General features: G+C 44.7%; 1 protein-coding gene across 2 annotated transcripts in view; it reads left to right on the top strand.

Annotated features, from left to right (window-relative positions):
* rab27b (RAB27B, member RAS oncogene family) overlaps nucleotides 1–20,726 on the top strand; it is a 153,969-nt gene that overhangs the window by 17,731 nt on the left and 115,512 nt on the right. The window contains exon 2 of one of the 2 annotated variants that reach the window (XM_060850683.1): nucleotides 3,973–4,046. The exons of the other annotated variant lie outside the window; for it this stretch is intronic. The gene's annotated coding sequence lies outside the window, so the exon portion shown is untranslated. The remainder of the gene's footprint in view (nucleotides 1–3,972; nucleotides 4,047–20,726) is intronic. 2 annotated transcript variants of the gene reach the window in all.

Here is a 20,726-nt window from a genome sequence, read left to right on the forward strand (position 1 = left end):
CTCTCAACCTTCTTCTCTTCAACGAAAACAGCCTCAGTTCCCTCAGCATTTCCTTGTAAGACCTTCTTTCCATACCAGGCAACATCCTAGTAAATCTCCTCTGAACCCTTTCCAAAGCTTCCACATCCCTCCTATAAAGTGGTGACCAGAACTGTATGCAATACTCCAGGTGCAGCCTTACCAATGTCTTGCACAGCTGAATCATGACCTTGTGGCTCTGAAACTCAATCACCCTACCAATAAACACCAACACACCATATGCCTTCTTAACAACCCTATCAACCTGGGTGGTAACTTTCAGGGATTTATGCACCTGGACAAAGAGATCTCTCTGATCAACTACACTGCCAAGAATTTTATCATTAGTCCAGTACTCTCCATTCCTGGTACTTCTTCCGAAGTGAACTACCTCACGCTGAGAGTCATAGAGTCATAGAGATGTACAGCACAGAAACAGACTCTTCGGTCCAACCCATCCATGCCAATCAGATACCCCAACCTAATCTCGTCCCACCTGCCAGCACACAAACTCCATATACTACTTCTCAACCCAGCTCTGCATCTTATCTATGTCCCTCTGTAACCCACAACATCCTTCAGCACTCTCCCTAACTCTGCCTACCTTAGTGTCATTTACAGATTTACTAACCCATCCTTCTACACCCACCTCCAGATCATTTATAAAAATGGCAAACAGCAGTGGCACCAAAACAGATCTTTGCGGCACACCACTGGTAACTGAGCTCCAGGATGAACATTTCCCATCAACCACCACCTTTCAGCCAGCTAATTTCTGATCCAAATCGTGAAATCACCTTCAATCCTGAAACTCCTTATTTTGCACTTGTTGTCCCACTTGTACTTTTGGCATAACTGTACCTGTATTTTCATCGTGTACATTTTCACGAGAGAGCAAGTTCCAGATTTTATCTGGGAATGTTTGCACCTGGAGAATTTAAACTTTATGGAGGATTATGAGGCACTTAACAAACGAGGTATCTGTGTATATCTTGCTAAAAGCTGAAAGGCACATGGGAATAAAATTATTCATCATATATATACAATTAATGGGCAGAATCTTGTCAGAGTTTGCATGATGTAGGCTATGGTGAGATTTTGTAACAAAAAGGATGAGTGTTCTGGCGAGACTTACCTTGATAGCAGGAGCGTCATAATGCACCTTCAATGTTTTTGCCAGGCAGCATAGTGAGTTTGTATTGGTGAGTTGGCAATTAAGAGGCGTTATTTAGGAGCAAATTACTGCGGATGCTGGAAACTGTGTTCAAAACAATAAATGCTGGAAATCACAGTGGGTTAGATAGCATCCATGGAGAAGGAACAAGCTAAGTTTTTGAGTCTAGGTAATGCTCCGTCAGAGCTGTGATGAAACATCATCTAGACTCGAAATGTTAGCTTGTTCTATCTCTATGGATACTGTTTGCCTCACTGTGATTTTCAGCGTGTTTTGTTTTCAGTGAGAGGCATTGTTGTTTGTTAAACTCCATGTTAATGACCCAACACACCTCACACATTTTCAGCTTCCTAGGTTACCAAACACGTTGAGCAAGCTAGATGGAATTGCTTAGGTTGTTATATGCAGTCAGAGCATCTTGTGACAGTGGAGGTCCCACCACTTGAAGTTTGAGGCAGTGACAGAGCAGAGATCCATCATTTTCTGAGTATGGATGTGCCCTTATAAATTTACCTGTGTACTGAGCCCTTTCACTTAAAGGTTGTGTAAAGGCAGAAAGGGAGGAAAAGATAAGGAAACATACATTTGTAAAAAGGTGCTGATAAAGCTGAATGTGAGTAATGGCAACAATAGTGCATATCTTGTAATCTTTATTGCTTTCTTTTGAACAACTCAATAATGAGATTACCTGAAAAAAATGGAATGCTGCCTGCCTCAGTGTGTGGTAGCATCAAGCTCCATCCATTCACTTACACCTTCACTATTGCTATTGCTTAGTGGCAAAGCTTCTTAAAATGGCAGAATATCTACATCAGTTGCAAAGCCTTTGACAATAATATGTGATAGCTTTGGGCTTTTAACATGAGCCATAGATCAATCTCCTACTGTGTCAGCAGATTTTCCTTCATCGTCAATTCTGTCAACACGTTAATCATTATTTTGTTGTTTGAAAGGCAGTACTGCAATAAATTCATTTATTCGTCCATTTTCCATTATAGTGCATTGCTAATTCGAGTGAAGATTAAGTAATGCATGACAATACTTTCACAACTGGGATTTGATTAATTCACGTGCAGCTGATAACTTCGAAGAAATATTAATAAGACTAATGAATTTTTAAAAAATGATTAGATCACAGAGTCGTTTGAATCTAGAGGCCTGCAAAAATATTCAGAGAGAGAGAGGATGGAGTCCAAAATTCAATACAGTAGCCAGGAGATTTTACTTGATTAATGCAATCATTCTGCAATATTTATAAAAAGAAGTAGCATCAGCCATGTTCATGAAGCTGGGTTGTAGTAAAGGCCAATATCTAAATTTCTTCCCTTTGGGCATGTAACCAGCAATGTGATATACTCTTAGCTGCCCTCTGCTTGGGCTTAACAAGCAGTCGGTTGTACCAAATAGCTTCAAGAAAGCCTGTGCCAGAATTTGGAGAGCTGTCTCAAAGATTTGTCAAGAAAGAGCCTGACATCGTCATACATATGGAGTCATACATTTCAACTAATATCCAACACTCCTCCATCACTATGCTCAAGTATAGTGTGATCCACCAGGAAGGCAGACCAGAGGTGATGGCACCATGGCATATATTGTTGGGAAAAAAATGCACTTGGATTCCTATCATTGACTTAATTTTCATGGCATCAGGTGAAGCATGGACAAGGATTAATATCTAACACCTCTCAACTGGTTAATGAACAATCCTCCACATTGAACACAACTTGGGAGGCAGCACTGAGAGTAGCAATGGGAATAGAGTGTACTCTGAATGAGGGACTTCAATGTCAAACGCCAAGAGTGGCTCAGTCGCACCACTACAGACTGAGCCCTGAAGGATATATTTACTAGACTGGGTGTGTAGCAGGCATTGAGAGAACCAACATCATGTCAAAGCCTAGTTGGGCTCCATGTCAAAGCCTAGTTGGGCTCCTCTTCACCAACCTACCCTTCGCAGGTGTACTATTCATGATAGGACTTATGGAAAGACACAGTACATGGATGAGGTCCATGCAGAGTGTGAGACAGAATCTGAGTCATTCTCCTAAATCACATGATATAAAAGATGTGGCTGATGGAATAAAAGTTATGGGCCTAGAAAACATATTTCCCCAACTGTAGTGTTGAAGACTTGTGCTCCAGAAATAGAAAAACCTCTAGGCAAGCTCTCCAATATCGCTACATCATCGGCATCTCCTCTGTATAGTGGAAAATTGCCCAGGCATGTCCATTCCACACAGAGAGAAGAAATTTGATCTGGCTGACTCTAACCTATCGGTGGATTCTCTAATGTTAGCAATGCAATGGAGGGTGTCACTAACAGTGCTGTTAGCAACACTTACTTCACCAACAAAATTGGTTTCAGATCTCATTGCAGCATTGGTTCACGTTGGACTTTCAGAGGTAAGGTGAGAGTGTTCAGTTCACCCTTACCATCAAGATGGTATATGATTAAGTATGGACCCAAGGATGCCTTGCAAAACTGAAGTCAGTAAGAATGTGGTGAACACTCTGCACTATTGAAATCATAACCAGCACAAAGAAAGATAGTTGTTAGATGTCAGTCATCTCAACTCTAGGCTCTGCAAGCTTAAACTGCTTCATCAATGAGTTTGCCTCCCTCAAATGTGGAGATACTCAGCGACAGTCAGACAGTTGCATTCACAATTCTCAGCATGTCCACACCCTAGATAAAATAGTAAATGACTTACACACAGACTTGCCAGGTAATATCATTTGCAACAGAAGAGATGTAACCATTTCCCTTTGATATTCAACAGCACTACCATCACTGAATACTCCACCATCAATGTCTTGAGATCACCATTGACCAGAAACAGCATTGCAAGAAAAGGTAAGGAATGAATAATTCACCTCCTGAATGTCCAGTGCTTACCTACCATTCAGAAGCTAAAAGTCAGGATTCTGATGGAATCCTCCCCTTTGTCTGAATGAGTCAATTCCACTGAAAATAAAGAAGCTTGGCACCATTAAGACAAAGGTAGCACTACCACTCGAAGTATTCAGTCCCTCCATCACAAATGCACAGTAACAGCAGTCTGCACCACTCACAAGATGCACTGCAGCATTTCACAGAGACACCTTCAATAAGATTTTTCAAACTCAAACTCTGCCACAAGGGCATAAAAGAAATGGTAACACCATCACTATCAAGTTCCCTTCCAAATCCCGTACTGACCTGACTTGGAAATATATTGCTATTCATTCATCATCACCTTGATAAATCCTGGAATTTCCTCTGTAACTGCACTGTGGCTTAACTACACCACATGGATTGTGGTGGTTCAGAATGAGGAGGCACCGTCTTCTGAATGAGAAATTAGCATTAGTAATAAATGCTGACCTTGATAACAATGCTGAATGAGTAATGATCATGGATAGAAAAGGAACAGCTGAAAATGTACAGGAACTCTTTTGAATCTGCAATTCAGCTCATCTATATTGGAAGGCCAGCTGAACAGCAAGTCATACTTTAATGTAACTACCAAAGACTCAGAATAGGTTAGCAACTGATCTCACCCTTGTGTCCTCACCCCTTCCAGCTCCAAATCAGTTGGAAACCAAAACAGAAATTGTTGGGAAAGCTCAGCAGTTCTAGTAGCATTGGTGCATAGAAAGCAGAGGAGTTACTGGCCACCATTGATTGGCTGCAATGGGCTGAGTACATTGTCCGTGTTACTGACCCGAGACTCCCCAAATGGATGCTCTACTCCCCTGTTCCAAAATGGCCGGTGAGGCCCAGGTGGACAGATGAAGTGCTTCAGGGATACCCTCAAGGTCTCACTGGCAAAGAGTGACATTTCCACTGATACCTAAGAATCACAGGCATGTCGAGACTTGATTTGATTTGATTTATTGCTGTCATGTGTACCTAATTACAGTGAAAAGATTTGTTTTGCATGTAGTACAGACAGATTATAACAGCAAAATACAGATCATAGGGTGATTGAACAAAGCGAGGCATACAGAGTAACGGCTGTGCAGGAGGTATGTAAAAGAAAGATCAACATTAGATTTGAAATTGCAGAGGTTCATTCAGCAGTCTAAGAACAGTGGGGAAGAAGCTGTTCTTGAACCTGATGGCACGTGTGTTTAAGCTTCTGTATCCTCTGCCTGATGAAAAAAGATTGGAACAGATTTTAACCAGGGTGGGTGGGGTCTCTGATGATGTTAGCAGTGAGAATTGTAGACGGAGTCCATGGACGGGAGGTTGGCTTGCTTGATGGTTGGGATGTATTCACAACTTTCTGTAGTTTCTTATGGTCCTGGGCAGAGCCATTGCCATACCAAGCGGTGATGTACTCAGATAGAATGCTTTCTGTGGAACATCTGTAAAGGTTGGTGAGGGTCCTTATGGAAATAATAAATTGCCTGAGCCTTGTGAAGAAGAAGAGGTGCTGCTGTGCCTTCTTCACCATCGCATTGACATGGGAGATCCCAGGGCAAAAGTGAGGACAGCAGATGCTGGAAACCAGAGTTTAGACCAGGGTGGTGCTGAAAAAGCACAACAGGTCAGGCAGCATCTGAGTAGCAGGGAAATCGACGTTTTGGACAAAAGCCCTTCATGAATAGAGGCAGGGTGCCTCCAGGGTGGAGAGATAAATGGGGGGTGGGGAGGGGGGGTGGTGGCGCTGGGGAGAAGGTAGCAAAAAGTACAATGGGTGAACGGGGGTGGGGATGGAGGTGATAGGTCAGAGGGGAGGGTGGAGCAGATAGGTGGAAAGGGAGATTGACAGGTAGGACAGGTCATGAGGACAGTGCTGAGCTGGAAGGTTGGGACTGAGGTAAGATGGGGGGAGAGGAAATGAGGAAAATGGTGACGTCCACATTGATGCCATGGCGTTGAAGTATTCCGAGGCGGAAGATGAGGCATTCTTCCTCCAGGTGTCGGGTGGTGAGGGAGCGACAGTGGAGGAGGCCCAGGATCTGCATGTCCTCAGCAAAATGGGAGGGGGAGTTGAAATGTTGGGCCACGGGGCGGTGGGGTTGATTGGTGCGGGTGTCCCAGAGATGTTCCCTAAAGCGCTCTGCTAGGAGGCATCCAGTCTACCCCAATGTAGAGGAGACCGCATCGGGAGCAACGGATACAATAAATGATATTAGTGGATGTGCAGTAAAACTTTGATGGATGTGGAAGGCTGCTTTGGGGCCTTGGATGGAGGTGAGGGAGGAGGTGTGGGCGCAGTTCCTGCGGTGACAGGGGAAGGTCCCAGGATGGGTGGGTGGGTTGTTGGGGGGCGTGGACTTGACCAGGTAGTCATGGAGGGAATGGTCTTTGCGGAAAGTGGAAAGGGGTGGGGAGGGAAACATATCCCTGGTGGTGGGGTCCATTTGGAGGTGACGGAAATGTGGGCAGATGTTGCGGTTTATGCGAAGGTTGGTGGAAAGTGAGGACCGGGTGGAGCGTTCTGTCCTTGTTACGGTTGGAGGGGTGGGGTCTGAGAGCGGAGGTGCGGGATGTGGATGAGATGTGTTGGAGGGCATCTTCAACCACGTGGGAAGGGAAATTGCGGTCTCTAAAGAAGAAGGCCATCTGGTGTGTTCTGTGGTGGAACTGGTCTTCCTGGGAGCAGATACAGCGGCGACGGAGGAACTGGGAATACGGGATGGCATTTTTGCAAGAGGTAGGGTGGAAGGAGGTGTAATCCAGGTAGCTGTGGGAGTCGGTGGGTTTGTAAAAAATGTCAGTGTCAAGTCGGTCATCATTAATGGAGATGGAGAGGTCCAGGAAGGGGAGGGAGGTGTCAGAGATGGTCCAGGTGAAGTTAAGGTTGGGGTGGCATGTGTTGGTGAAGTTGATGAATTGCTCAACCTCCTCGCAGGAGCATGAGGTAGCGCCGATGCAATAATCAATGTAGCGGAGGAAGAGGTGGGGAATGGTGCCGGTGTAACTACGGGAGATGGACTGTTCTACGTAGCCAACAAAGGGACAGGCATAGCTGAGGCCCATATGGGTGCCCATGGCTACCCCTTTGGTCTGGTGGAAGTGGGAGGATTCGAAGGAGAAATTGCTAAGGGTGAGGACCAGTTCGGCCAAATGAATGAGAGTGTCGGTGGAAGGGTACTGTTGGGGATGTCGGGAGAGGAAGAAATGGAGGACTTGGAGGCCCTGGTCATGGAGGATGGAAATGTAGAGGGATTGGATATTCATGGTGAAGATGAAGCTTTAGGGGCTGGGGAAACGGATGTCTTGGAAGAGGTGGAGGGCTTGTGTGGTGTCTCGAGGTGGATAGGAGAGTGTCGAGGTAGGTGGAGATGGGTTCAGTGGGGCAGGAGCAGGCTGAGACAATGGGTTGGCCAGGGTGGTCAGTCTTGTGGATTTTGGGAAGGAGGTAGAATCAGGCGGTGCAGGGTTCCCGGACTATGAGGTTGGAAGCTGCAGGTGGGTGATCTCCTGAGGTGGTGAGGTTCAGTGTGGTTTGGGAGATGATAGTTTGATGATTGGGGGTGGGGTCATGGTTGAGGGGGCAGTAGGAGGAGGTGTCTTCGAGTTGGCGTTTGGCTTCAGCGGTGTAGAGGTCAGTGCGCCAGACTACCACTGCACCCCCTTTATCTGCTGTCTTGATGGTGAGGTTGGGATTGGAGCAGAGGGATTGGAGGGCTGTGCATTGTGAGGGTGAGAGGTTGTGGAGGAGGAGGGTAGACAGTTTGAGGTAGTTAATGTCCCGGTGGCAGTTGGAAATGAAGAGTTCGAAAGCGGGTAATAAGCCAGCGCGGGGTGTCCAGGTGGATGGAGTGTGTTGGAGGCGAGTGAAGGGGTTCTCGGAAGGTGGGTGGGAGTCCTGATTGTAAAAGTAAGCTCGGAGGTGGAGGCGGCGGAAGAAGTGTTTGACGTCACGATGCGTATTAAATTCATTGATGCTAGGGTGGATGGAGGGGAATAAAGGTGAGGCCTTTGCTGAGGACTGATCGTTCGTCCTCAGTGAGGGGAGGTCTGGAGGGATGGTGAAAACTCAGCAGGGTTTGGAGCTGGGAGTGGGGGCGGAGCCTGTAACTGGAGTGGGCGTGGTGGTAGGGGAATGGGGGTGAAGACATGAGCAGGGGTGATGTTGCCCTCAGGGTTCTGGAGAGCGGGAATGGTGACAGTGGGATCTATAGGGGGCGTGTCGGCAGAATTCAGGTGAGTAGCATTGGTGCGGACGGAAGTGGTGGTGAACACGACAGTAGAGGGGGCGGAAGTCGCTGAAAGTGTGACGCCAGCGATGACATGGGGGGGCGTAAGTGATGTCACGTGTGGTGCATGAGGAATCGTGGGGACGGAAGTGGCTGCGGAGGCGGCCATGATGGGGGCGGAAGTGATGTCATTGATCACCGTGGAATGATCCCAGGCCTGATTGTTGGTTATTATCACTCTGAGGAACTTGATGCTTTCTATCCTCTCCATCTCAGCTCCATTGATTCAGATAAGGGGGTTTCCTCCCCCTGAAGTAGATGATTAATTCTTTAGCTTTGCTGACATTGAGGGAGAGATTGTTATCTTCGCAACATTGGCATGCTGTATGCACTTCTGTTGGGAAAAAGTGGAAGCAGGGTGAAAATAACATAAGGAGCACACTGCCACACCAATGCCCCACTCAGCCCTTCCCATGACCACCTTCTGCCCCAAGTCTGCGGAAGCAGCATCGACTATACAACCACCAACAGACCCTGAGAGTGGAAGAGAGTCCCCACCGTCTGTGAGGGACCGCCAATGATGATGATAACGATGATGATGAACACAACAGAAATCATTTCAAGTTCCATTCTAAGTTTGAGCGTACATTCAAAACAATTGCATTGTCAAGCACAACTGGGTTTATGAGACCTGGATAAATTATCGAAGGGAAGACCAAGGCTGCGTTCTGACAATTCTAATGTAGTAAATTATTGTTCTTATCTCTGGGTCTTAGAGCAGCAGGTAGGCTATTCAGCCTGTTGTATTGCTGCTGACTCCTTAAAAGAGTTATTTAAATTCGTCCCATGTCTCATAACGGTGTAAAATGTCTCTTTGGGAAAAGGCATTGTGTAATATGTTGTAATGATTTGAAAATTAGAAGGCACTTGTGAGATGGATACTTTGTGAATTTGTTTACAATCAATAAATATGAAGACTGACATAGTCTTCCCTTGAATTTTATGTATTCTCCTAAGAGGCCTCTGATGGTCTATTGTTTAAGTGCTGTATTTTGTTCAAATTTTATTGACAACATCATTTGTTTCTATAAGATGTATGTGCTTGTAATGCTGTATTGCCTGAACCATGAGCCATATAAAGCATTCCTCAGCAATCTACAGGTGTTTTGGGGAACCTTGAGCTTCTGTCCCTTAAGTAGGACTTACACCCTTCATCCATAATGTTCTGACTCGAATCAGACATTTTGACAGCTCTGCTTTCCCTTCTAAAATCTTTTCCAGTCCGTTATCTCCAGCAACCAAAGGTGGGGGAGAGGTGGAGTTTATTTAACCAAAGTGGGTGGGCTTTGGTGCAATTGAAAAATGAAAAGATTAAAAGCTACCAATCCATTGGCAATCCAGGCAGACCCTAGAGTTCCACATCGAGTGCCCAGGAAAAAACTGTGGCCGAGGTAGGTCTGCTGTTATTGCAGGTTAAAAGGTAATTGGTGGCATTCTGTCTCCCTGGAGCTAATCATGTTGTTCAATGCGAAACAGCAAAGCAGAGATTGACAGCTTGGAAAGTCTTGAGGTACTGAGCTATGACAGTGGCTTCTTTGCCTCAAGAAGAGCTATTTATTTTCAGGTCTTATTCTGATAGTGGTTTTCACACTTTAGGGGTTATTTCCACTATCTTGGTTTTAAGCCTTTCATCTAAACTCACAGTAGCAACAACACAATGTTAGCATGAGCACTGACATCAGCACCATCTACACCGGCAGCAACAGTCCCCTCAACCCTAACCACTCACCTCTTACCAGGACCCACGAAATGAACACAAATCTGCAGCTCGCAGGATGCAATAGCCCCAACATTAGCGATACTGGTAGAGGCTTACCACTCTGGATATAACTGATTCCCCTGCATTCAGGAGACTCAGCCTTTTGTATCAATTCATTGCTGATATCTGCATTACTGTCAGGTGGACCACAAGAAAATGGACTGCTTCTGGCAAGCTATCTGCTGGCCGCAAGTACATTATTCAGTTGTGAGATGTGGAATGTGTTGAGAGGATGGATTGACTGACTGGAGTGTCATAATGAGGGATGACTATGACATGGCAGTAAAGTAGGATGAGGGTGAGTTCCTGATGGGGCTGGTCAGATGAGGATGCAAAGTGTTACCTTGAAAGAGAGGAGCAAATACATTTGACTTAATCTGTGACAATTTCCATGTGGGATTGGAGAGATCTGAGAGCTTGAAAATAGCATTTCACTTATCTTGTCTGCCCTGATGATGCAGTTGATTTTTTTTGTGCCGCTGTATCCAAGAATGAAGCACCATGCTGCCCATCAGTCATCTCAGCTTGTTCTCCTGTCTGCTGGCAGCGGTATCTTTGTGGGTTGCAGCATGATGCCCATCTGAAAACCATGGAACAGCTTCCATTTTTGGACATTTCATTGATCAAGTAATTTCTTTTTCCTCAACAGTTAGGGAATTCTACAATCCTGACCCTTACAGGATCACCTTAACTAGTGAATGTGAATGTTCAGGGGGTAGGTCATTGTTAGCAAATGGGATCGGGAAACCGTTGTTTGTTATTTAAAAAAAAAGTTGGTTCACTACGGTGTTTTAGTGAAGGAAATCTGCTATCCTTACCTGGTCTGGCCTACATCGCACTGCAATATTGCTGACTCTTAAAAGTCTTTTGAATGTAGTTGGCTTTTAAATGACTTAGTTATAACAAACCACTACAAAGCCAAAAGGATTGAAATTGGTCATAACATCTTGCATTGAACCAGGTACCAGAAACAACACTGGCAAGCCTAGTCCTGACAACCCTGCAAAGTCCTCCTTACTTTGGGCTTGTCCCGAAAAAAATCAAGAACTGTCTCATAACCTAATCAAGTAACAGCTGATGTTATCTGTTGTTTATGTTTCAGTGAACATAGCTGTGTTTCAGACATCACTATTCCTACAATTGTCCAGCCCCATCATTTTAGCTCTTGGTTAAATATATTGGTTGAAAAGTGTGGCACTGGAAAAGCACAGTAGGTCAGGCAGCATCTGAGGAACTAGAGAGTTGACATTTCGAGCATCAGGAATCCTAATGAAGAGCTTATGCATGAAACGTTGACTCTTCTGCTCCTTGGATGCTGCCTGACCTGCTGTGCTTTTCCAGTGCCACACTTTTCGACTCTAACTTCTCCAGCATCTGCTGTCCTCACTTTCTCCTTAAATGTATAGGTGTCAGTTTAATGTTGACAAAAAGTGTGTCTCTTTGGAAGGAATGTAACAACATTGTCACAAATCATCAAGTGAATAAGTGATTAGGAACAAATACAAAAAACATAGGAGGAGGAGTAGGCCATTCAGTCCATCAAGTCTGCTTCGTTCAATTAGATTATGGGAGACGGTCTACCTTAAGACCACTTTTCCATATACCTTGGTGTCACTGGTTTCTAAAAATCTATCAATTTGTTTTGATAAACCAATGAGGAAAATAAGTAATAAAATATAGCAACTTTACTCAGTTGATTAAGGCCACTGAAATTTCCTCATTTACTGAGATGCTGGGTACTTTCTCATTTTCAACTGAGCCTTTGGTGGAGGTGATCTTTTGCTGAACTTGGTTGTTGTCATGTCACTTCGTTGTTGTCATCACCTGTGAAGCTAAACTAACTGTATAGGTGCTAATATCCAGATGAACAGAGAATGTCACCAAGTACTCAGCTGAACTAATGAAAAACTAGCTTCAGGTATCAGTCTGAATTGTGCTCATCTCATCATTGCAGAATCTGAACCTCATCATTGCAGAATTTGAATTTTTGATGCAAAAGACTTTGAATGATCAATAACAAGATGTAGTTTATTTGCCCATGTGGAGGCATATGATTGACAAAAGGAAGTGTGCAAGCATAATTCAGCAAGATCAAGCATTTCTTGCTGTCTATGGAGAAATGACTAGGTCCACTCAACCAATTGTTGAGGAATCTATGTTGTAATGATGTTTAAACAGTGCCTTGGTATTCCTCTATTTGGTACATTGTTTATTAAGGATTTAATGGGCCACCATTGATTTTGTTTCCCAGAAGTATAATGTGCATAATTTAGTACCAGTCCTGAACAAGATACAAATTCCCTTTAAACTGGGAGAGATTAGATTACATTCCCCACAGTAGGAAACAGGCCCTTCAGCCCAACACGTCCACACCGACCCTGCAAAAAGTAACCCACCCAGACCCATTCCCCTAACCTATATATACCCCTGACTAAGGCAACTAACACTATGTGCAATTTAGCACGGCCAGTTCACCTGACCTGCACGTCTTTGGATTGTGGAAGGAAACTGGAGCACCCAGAGGAAACCCATGCAGACACGGGGAGAATGTGTAAACTCCACACAGACAGTCACTCGAGGCTAGAATCAAACCCAGGTCCCTGGCGCTGTGAGGAGCAGTGCTAACCACTGAGCCACTTTGGTTATTTAAAAACTTTCTTCTGGAATGCACTTCTGCATCTGCTTTGAGTGTGTTGGCTTCACAGAATAATATCTGTATTCCATCAATATTGCTTACTGTTAGACAAATAGCAGACATTACTTAAAAATGCATTTTTTTTAGATGCACTTCATTTCTAAATATGAGCAAAACATTTTGGTGAAATTTAAGTTCAGCAGGGGTATAAGGTGGTAACAGAAGACCACTGACAAATGGAACTAGATGAGGATACGATATCTGGTTGTCATGGACCAGTTGGACAGAAGGGTCTGTTTCTGTGCTGTACAACTCTATATTTTTGCAAGCCATGCAATTCAAGGGCAGCTAGAGGTGGGCAATAAATGCTGGACAGCCAGTGATGCCTGTGTTTTATGAGTAAATGAAAATAAAATTTACTCAGGCAATGATATTAGCTGTCATTGGCCTGCATTCTCATTAAGGGATTAAATGACACTAAATCCTTCTTTCAGTGGAGAAAAAAGGATTTCTGAAGAAGGGAAACGTTGATTCTCCTGTTCCTTTGATGCTGCTTGACCTGCTGCACTTTTCCAGCAACATATTTTTAAGCTAAGGAATCCATAGAACCATAGCTAAGGAATGGACAAAGACAGAGGATATATCCCTGAAACCAATGCCCTGACTCCCACATTGAGAGGCTGTATAACTGGTGGGGGACTATGGAGGCTGATCCCGTACAATGGTCAGGACATTAAAGTGAGGATGCCTCCAGCTAGGGGTTCAGAACAGGATACAGACATGCAAAGGGTAAAATTTTCCTGGTCCTTTTGGAGCTTTTAGGAAGGACAACAGGGCAATTTAACTGAGAGAGATACAAAAATTCCATTTCCTGATGGCGGTTTTAATGTTTTGATACTACTTTCTCAGAACCATTCAGGCAAGTCAGCTTTATGAGCATCCTGGCTGGAATTACACCCCCGACTGTAATCTTATCAGATAAACACTGGGAACATGTGTAAATATTAACCTGACTCTTTCCATGAGGTATTACCTGGCAGGATGGACTTCTTCCCAAGTGACTTTTAGAGGAATCCAGGGCCATGTGGTTCCACATGAAGGTGATGTGCCTCTTGAATTGGCCTTAAGAAATCTGTTGGAGCTGCAGGGACAGGCTGGGGAACCTCTGGCAGATATTCCAGGGGCCTTGCATAGCCTTGATTGAATGGTGGAGGAGTCTGTTCAAGTTCTAACTTATATCCTGGCTCCAGCATGGGAATTCCTGGCTACCTCACGGAGAGGCTGATGACTGCTATGGAGAGCCAGGTGCAGCAGAACATTCAGTGACTGCCAGACATGTGCCCAGACCTGCATTCCATCTTTCTGACCACAGATCCTACACATGAGCAGCTAAATGAGAGGCAGACATATTATCTTGAGCTTTCCCTCCAGATGATCCATCTCTTCCACAAGTTAAGAAGGTGCCATGATGGGGAGGAGCACTAGCAAGCCACCAGGAAAGATCAACTCAAACCACTTTAGGGGACCACTTCAGCCAATGACCACAGTGCCTCCATTCAGCGAGAACAAGAAGGTTGTACTTGCCATAGTGCAATCAGCACAGTCTTTATGACTCTCCTTCCTGAACTGAGAATATCGAACCGTTCTGGGATCTGTATATTTTGCAGTGGCCACACCTGGTTTCCTAAACCCCCCACCACCCTTCAGTACCCATTGCCCCCTTCCCACCCCCAACACTTCATGGATATCTCTGTCCTCAAAATGTACTCCAGAGAGAGGGTCAGTTTACCTCAGTTGACTGGATGACTAATTTGCAATGCAAAGTGATATCAACAACAGGGGTTCAATTCCTGCACTGGCTGTGGTTACCATGAATGATAACCTCTCTTCTTGCCTGAAGTATGGTAACCCTTAGGTTAACTTAACTTACCACCGGTTGTGTTGTTCTCTAATGGGAGAGCAGCCCAATGGTAAAACTGTGGTTACTTTGGTCCTGAGACATCTTAGTGTTGCTATAGCTATGTCCATGAACACTCTCGTTATCATCCAAGGGATAGAAACCATCACCCTTCCTCAACCTAAATGATCACCTCATTCTTGCATTTGATGGTATTCAAAGGGGCTCACCCCATTGTTGCTCATCTCCAGTCTGTCCCCCATCATCTAAGTATCCTGGACCTGCTTCACATTATTAATGGCCCATGACTTGCCATCATAGAATCACTCCCACATGGACTAAGATTTTCAGATGGCTTTTCATAAAGCCTCTTACAGGAGTGTGGTTAGAAAATTTAAAATGTATGAGAGAGGCAGGAATATATGAATTGATGAGCAGAGAGTAGGACCAGCATTTATTTCACAAACTGAATAGACTTTGAGGAGACTGTCCTGAACCATATGACAGAGTGCAGTTAGCTAAGAGGTTCCAAGATCTTCACCCACCATAAATGAAGGAAAAGCAATGCACGTCCAAGATGGAATGGTGTGTGACTGCAGAATGATTGCTGATATAGGTATTCCCGCAATTTCTACTGCATTTACCTTTCTATGTAGCAGATGATGCAGAATTGGAATGTGGTTTTGAGGAAGCCTCAACAAGTTTCAGGGGTGCATCTTATCCAATTCTCCGGGTGAGGGAATGAATGTTGAAAGTAGTTAAATGGAGTGCCAGTCAAGTGGTCTGCTTTATCATGAACGGCATTGAGATTTTTGAGTGTTATTGGAGATCCACTCATCCAAGCACGTGGAACGTATTCCCCATCACTTGTATTTCATGACTTATACTTTTGGGCAGGCACTGGGGAGATGGGAGGGGAGCCACTTACTGTAAGCAATCCAGCCTCTGATGTACCCATTTAGTTACTGACTGTGAAATGCCACCTATTTCCAAGGCTGATCACTAGAATGACCCAGATGCTCACAAATTCAGCACAATGGTGAACTTGATGCTTGTAAACACAGGAATTCCAGGGAGGCCAAAAGGCATACCATCACTGTTGACTATATAAAAGACCTTTAAGGTTATCTTCATAGCATTTAGTATAGGAGTTAGGATGTCATATTGCAGCTGTACAGGATAATGGTGAGGGCTGGTTTTGGAATAACTTGTACAGTTCTGATCGCCCTTCTATAGGAAGGATGTTGTTAAACTTGAGATGCTGCAGAAAAGATTTGCAAGACTGTTGCTGGGAAAGGAGGATTTGAGTTGTAGAAAGGGGCTGAGTAGGCTAGGGTCTTCTTTCCCCTGGAGCGTCAGGGGCTGAGGGGTGACCTTATAGAAGTTTATAAAATTAGGAGAAAGTGAAGAGTGCAGATACTGGAGACCAGAGTTGAAAAATGTGGTGCTGGAAAAGCAGAGCAGGCCAGGCAGCATCCGAGGAGCAGGAGAATCGACGTTTCGGGCATAAGCCCTTCTTCAGGAATGAGGCTGGTGTGCCAAGTGGGCTGAGATAAAAGGTAGTGGGGAGGAAATTTGGGGGAAGGGTGCTGGGAATACAATAAGTGGAAGGAGGTGAGGGTGAGGGTGATAGTCCGGAGAAGAGGTGGGGGCGGAGAGGTCAGAAAGAAGATTGCAGGTCAAGAGGGCGGTGCTGAATCCGGGGTTTGGGACTGAGATAAGGTGGGGGGAGGGGAAATGGGGAAGCTGGAGAAATCTACATTCATCCCGTGTGGTTGGAGGATTCCTAGGCGGAAGATGAGGCGCTCTTCCTCCAGGCGTCGTGTGGTCAGGGTCTGGTGATGGAGGAGGCCAAGGACCTGTCCGGAGGTCATGAGAAGGTTCAGGACCAGTCGAGTGCACCCTGCCCCCTGCCCCCTGTAAAAACGCCATCCCATATTCCCAATTCCTTCGCCTCTGCCGCATCTGCTCCCAGGAGGACCAATTCGACTACCGAACTACCCAAATGGCCTCCTTTTTCAAAGACTGCAATTTTCCCTCCAACGATGTTCTCCACTACATCTCCTCCACTTCCCGCACCTCCGCCCTTGAACCCTGCCCCTCCAATCACCACCAGGACAGAACCCCACTGGTCTTCACCTTCCACCCCACCAACCTCTAGATACATCGTATCATCCTCCGTCATTTCAGCCACCTCCAAACAGACCCCATCACCAGGGATATATTTCCCTCCCCTCCCCTATCAGTCTTCCCGAGAGACCACTCCCTCCTGACTCCCTCGTCAGGTCCACACCCCCCACCAACCCAACCTCCACTCCCGGCACCTTCCCCTGCAACTGCAAGAAGTGCAAAACTTGCACCCACACCTCCCCCCTCACCTCCCTCCAAGGCCCCAATGAATGCTTCCATATCTGTCGCAAATTCACCTGCATCTCCACACACATCATTTACTGTATCTGCTGCACCCGATGTGATCTCCTCTACATTGGGGAGACAGGCTGCCTAGTTGCAGAACGTTTCAGAGAACACCTCTGGGACACCTGCACCAACCAACCCAACCGCCCCATGGCTGAACACTTTAATTCCCCCTCCCACTCCACCAAGGACATGCAGGTCCTTGGCCTCCCTCATCGCCAGACCCTGACCACACGACGCCTGGAGGAAGAGCGCCTCATCTTCTGCCTAGGAACCCTCCAACCACACCGGATGAATGTAGATTTCTCCAGCTTCCTCATTGCCCCTCCCCCCACCTTATCTCAGTCCCAACCCCCAGATTCAGCACCGCCCTCTTGACCTGCAATCTTCTTCCCGACATGTCCGCCCCCACCCCCTCTCTGGACTATCACCTCCTTCCACCTATCATATTCCCATCGCCCCCTCCCCCAAATTCCCTCCCCGCTACCTTTTATCTCAGCCCACATGGCACCCAGCCTCATTCCTGAAGAAGGGCTTATGCCCGAAACGTCGATTCTCCTGCTCCTCAGATGCTGCCTGGCCTGCTGTGTTTTTCCAGCACCACATTTTTCAACTTTATAAAATTAGGGTCATGAATAAGGTGAATAGCCAAGATCTTTTTCCTATGGTAGGGGAGTACAAAACCAGAGAGCATAGGTTTAAAATGAAAGAGGAAAGATTTTAAAAAGGACCTGAGGAGTAACCTTTTCACGCAGAAGGTGGTGCACATATGAAACAAGCTACCAGAGGAAGTGGTGGAGGCTAATATAATTGCAATATTTAAAAAGCATCTGGATAGGTATATGCATAGGAAGGATTTAACGGGATATGGGCCAAACGCTGGTAAATGGGACTCGGTCAGGTTGGAGGTTGGAATGTCAAGGCTGGTGCAGATGAAGGGTCAGTTTCCATGTGTGTGACTCTATGACTCTACCTGCCTGGATGGACATAGATTCCAGTCACTGGGACTCTGTTATCTGCAGATCACTGACTCTTAATACAGTGGGTAGAACTATCTTCTTGCAGCTCCTCTGTGTGCTCCTTCAGCCTTTTGCTACCTTCTGCTGAGGCTTTCTTTTGCTGCTCTGACCTTTATCAAGCCTCTCCACATGTCCAGTCACTCAGCTGCCTGAAGTGGGTCTTAGGGTCACCCACCACCGGGAAACACAAGCCTCTCACCACCAGAGATGGCAACTCTGTGCCACTGGTTGAGCAGCCACGTGTCTTGCCAATATATTTAATGCACTGACCCATCCTTTCTTAGCTTGGATGGCTATCTGCCATCTACATGTCAATTTATATGCCCTAACTTTAACCCTGATGGCTGTGCTACCCTACGCTTGCTGACTGAAAGTCCCAAACTCTTTCAGTGAGACCTTTTAAATAGCTCCTCAGGAGCTTAACAATCGGTGAATTGTTGGAGTTGCAGGTTTCAGGCACCCTCTCCCACACTTGCATTGAAATGTGTGTTCTGAACACAATGGGATCCTATTCCCATCCTGACTGACAATTGAAAATCCATCACATTGTATCTCTGCTTATACAACAATCCTGTGTTAATGCCACTGCATTTATCTGTTCACTTAGGTCTGTACCTAGCTTCATTTCAAATGATTATTTAATGTTACCTGAAAATAACAATGCTTTCTGTTTTAACCACTCTTCAAGGAAATATTTAATCTTACAACAATCTTCTGAATAATAACATTTTTCTGAATGTATCTCCTCTCTTTTGTAGTGAGAATTTTAAATTTCTGACTTTTCAATTAGAATAAGCCATCTTTTGATTATAAATCCATTAACTCAATTTTCCAACTGTAAAAAGGTTTTATTTCCTTCAACTTCATCTAATTCAGTGGAAATAGTCCTTATATCTCAGGTCTGTGATTACAATTGTAATTTTTGAAAACCAGGTACTTTTCTGGTGAAGCATGTTACATGTTCTTAACACCATTTTGAAATAAACGGTGTCCAGATCTCCATTGGTCTCTACCTGTGGTACACTTAATGTTTACATAGATTTATCATTACTTCTTTATTCTTATTGTCTACGCCTAATTTCTAAATCAAAAGTGAGTTTAACTACCTGCTGTCCACAGGCCTAACCATCATCAGGTACTTTCATAATCTTTTTCTCCAACGCAATGTCCGAAGTGTGTATGTAGTGAGATATGTTTATAACTTTTTTAGATATTAATTATACCAAGTAACATTCATAAAACACAAGTGCTGTGCAATAACCAATGCAAACAACAGTGAATCTAGCCATCACCCCTTGGTAGTCAGTGGCTTACCGTTACTGAATTCCACCACTATCAATAAATTGCCATTGATTAGAAGTGTTGGCTGAACCAGTCATATAAATACAGGGTGATCAGAACAGGTCAGGGGCTAGGAATTCTGCAGTGCATAACCCACTTTGTTCAGTATCTACCAGGTACAACTCAGGAATGTGATGAAATATTCCCCATTTGCTTGGTTAAGTGTAACTACAACAAAACTCAAGAATCTCAATACCACCCAGGACAAAGTAGCTCTTTTGATTTATATCATATCTGCCATGTTCAGTGTTCACTTCTTCACTACCAACACACACTAGCAGTAGTGTACATTGTCTATAAAATACAACCGGAACAATTGTCTGGCAGCACCTTAGCCATAGCCTTTTCATCTTCTGCCCTTTCCTTTCATCGCAGGCCCATGAACATGTTCCCCTCAGTCTGACCTTCAACCCCAGCAGTCTTCATATTTCTACTGCTCATCCTTTGCCATCTCCAATATAAGGCCACAACCAAACACATCTGACCCTACCCACCCCTTTCAGCACACCAAATGGGATTATTTCTCCTGCAAAAACTGTTCTACTGTTTAATCAACTCTCCTAAGTTTCTGCCCTTCCAGCTTTCCATGTAAATACAGAAGGCGGCCTTTTAACCTAATCTCCCTTCTTCATCATCCAAGGTCCCAAACATTCTCTCCAGACCAAATAACAATTTACTTGCACTTATTTCAATTAAGTCTTCAGTATTCATTCTTCATGATATGGTTTCCGCTAGACTGGGATGACAAAATGCTTTGTGGAATGCCTCATTGCAGTCTGCAAGCAGTCACCTAACAGTCTTACAGTCATCTTAATTCTCCAGCTTGTTCTTAGCCTCCTTTCTCTGGTCTCAGCCTCCTGCAGTATTCAAATGAGGCTTAGTGCAAGCTAATAATACAGTGCTTAAACTCTTGATGAAGTAATTTAAAGAATTCTAGGCTCAATTTCACATCTTATCTCCACTCTTTTCTTTGCTTGTTGTAGGTTTTTTCTCTTGTTTTTCTCTCTTTCCTGTCTTTGCTTTCAAATGGTAGTTATTCGTGACTCAGCCATACTCACAAACTCCAAGGATCGGATCTGGTGTGATCTTATTGAATGTTGGAGCAGGCTTGAGAGATCAAATGGCCTAATTCCTTCTCTTAATTTGTACGTTTATAGGTTTCTTTTGTTACTTTACTCATCCCATTACTATTTCCTTTAGCCTTGTACCATTAATCGTTATATCATTTCATCGCTTTGTCATCTACATGTTACAGATCTTTCATTTAGTCCTGT

This window comes from Hemiscyllium ocellatum, chromosome 1 (genome assembly GCF_020745735.1).
Source record: "Hemiscyllium ocellatum isolate sHemOce1 chromosome 1, sHemOce1.pat.X.cur, whole genome shotgun sequence".
NCBI classification, from domain to species: domain Eukaryota; kingdom Metazoa; phylum Chordata; class Chondrichthyes; order Orectolobiformes; family Hemiscylliidae; genus Hemiscyllium; species Hemiscyllium ocellatum.